This window comes from Carlito syrichta, unplaced genomic scaffold, assembly GCF_000164805.1.
Source record: "Carlito syrichta isolate Samal-C Ts95f unplaced genomic scaffold, Tarsius_syrichta-2.0.1 Scaffold315099, whole genome shotgun sequence".
Taxonomy (NCBI): domain Eukaryota; kingdom Metazoa; phylum Chordata; class Mammalia; order Primates; family Tarsiidae; genus Carlito; species Carlito syrichta.
Window position 1 is genome coordinate 1,047,939 of NW_007259195.1, and position 2,603 is coordinate 1,050,541.

The window sequence follows — 2,603 nt, forward strand, 5'->3', positions numbered from 1 at the left end:
TAGAGAAAGATATGAACCATAGTCTTCATCATAAAATAATGTGATTATTTTCTGTTTGGCCACCACAACATATATTGTTTTTTGAAAAAATAGTTGAAGATGGAATTTTGGCATGATTTTATAAAGCTTGAGCCAGATTGTCTTATTTTATTTGGATCCCTGGTCTATCTCAAGATTTGGATTTCAGGGCCAACCCATTTGCGAAACTTTTTAATTATCTTCAGGGCTTGAACTAAATCCTATATTGCTTTACAAGAACTGTTTCTCCCAGAACCTTGGATTTCTAAAAGAAATGAGCATTTACCTTCAAGAAAAAAAAATGTAAAACATAATTATAGTTGAATGATCTACCTCAGAAGACTCACAGTATTCCAATATTTAACATAATAATTTTCATTGACATAAAAGCAATTTACAATTAATGGAATAAGCCATGAAATAGCATACAATATATGTGAAGCTAGAGTTTCCATTGTAAATGGGTTTGCAACTTTGAGAACTAAATTTTTTTAATGATTTTATAATAATATTAAATATCCTTAGGTTGGTATACACAGGATAGGTACAAATTATTTATTATTTCATTTTGAAATTGCATTATCACATTCCATTTGTACAGGTGTGGATTTCTAGTTCTACTCATCCAGAAAGCTGCCTTTGCGATGTGTTGGGCCCTTCATGCTGAGAAAAGTACTTTTATGGTTCTAAAAGTTGTATCTCAGAGAAACAGCATTTTCCTTGTTATTTCCTTTTGTTGCATCCCTTTTTTCCTGAGAAGCTCAACTAGATAAGTATGATTTCAGAGTTCAAAAGATTTTTGGGTTTAGACACATAGCAAATGATGAACATGTTTAACTACACAAGACAACTTGGAAAATCATGAATGTACAATAATTATTGTTATCATTAAAATCAACTTATAGGGGCTTCATTGCTGCTCTGGCATTGGATACAAAGAAAAGCTGAGAGAGAGACTACTGATCTCCAGGAGTTTACATCTCAAAACTTAGGCACATTTTAACATTATACATCTGTTAGAAAGTTAATATTTAAAGACAGACTCAAAAATGACCTCTTTACAACCCTGATGGATCCTCATTTGAAACCCAGAGTATGGTGTGAAAAATGCAGATCATGGCTCAGCAGGTCTGGGTGAAGTTCACCTATTTCTCTAATAAACTCTCTTATGACAACTGCACTGATGGTCTATGGAACACAGTTTGAGTAGTGAGTCTCTAATAGCCTATTCAATAGCATTTTCTGAAATGATGAAATGTTCAAGAGCTGTGCTTATTAATAGGATAGGTTATTGAGAGTAGACATGTGGCTAGTGAAGCTAAATTTTTAATTTTAGTTAAGTTAAATTAATTTGAATATAAATTGCCATATATGTCTGGTGACTATCTCATTGTACACTGTTGCTGAGAGCTAAGAGCTGATACAATATTCCTAGACATCTAACTTAGAGTCTAAGAACTAAAAGAAGTAGTTCAATAAATACATACAATACCTCTGAATAACCAGCTTTTTTCTAATAAGAGGCATATTTTTTAAACTGGGGAAACCAATTGATATTTTGAGGAAAATTCAAAGAACTAAGTACATGTTTAGCTCAGAATAGGATAGTCAGCGAGAAGGATATTTTCACCAGAGGATGAAAATTGGTTCTTACTGGTTTTATTGGGGGGTGGCAGATATTATAATGGTTTGTGGCCCTCTAAAGTTTAATCTTACTTGAGAAAATTGTATGCTTTAGTATTTAGGTTCTCTCACTAGGAGGAATTTATATTTAATTTAATGTTTTTCTTTAGTGGGGTGGTAACGTAAAAAAATAGAGAAACACTAGACTAAGATAAGTACCATGATAAACTGTCCTGAGCTTAAATCAGTTAATTTATTTCACAGCTCCTCTAATCACTCAAAAATTTATAGTTTCACTCTTTAACTGTCAGGCGTTGTGTGACATTTTAAGGGGGTAAGTCTTTCTAAGTGAGATTTGATTTTTTAAAGAAACAAAGAGATAAGGGAGAAAGGAAAGATATTCAATGAGTGTGGACTTACAAAAAATACAAGATACATTAGCAATACAATTAAAAATCAATTGTAATTTTTTAACAGTTAAATGTACTTGAGAAATATTAAAATCCTTATCAAACTGCCAAGATCATCTGCTTGAGACTTGGAATTTATGCAATTCAGTTAGGAAGTCCACATATTCTGCCCGTGTCAGCTAATACACTCTTAGTGATAAGATTCCTATGCAGCGGAATCCTAACTGTGAGTATCGATGACCTAAAATCTGAGGATAGTACCATGCTGAGGTGACTAGCAAAAGCATCGTGAAGGCAGATGCTGAAATCTCTAGTCCTCACTGTTATTGACTAGACTGTTAAATGATATTTTCCCAACTGCGATCTCAAAGAATAATAGCTTATGGGATCGGGGAAGTGTGATTTATCTTCTTCGATGGCTGCCATGGCATTCTATGTAACATCTGATAGAAATGTGACTTACATGTTTAACAACTAGCTCTGTGGGGAAACAAAATTCATGGTTTATAGCAATTGCCAATCTCTATGAAGTACTCCCTCTAAGGCTGACAT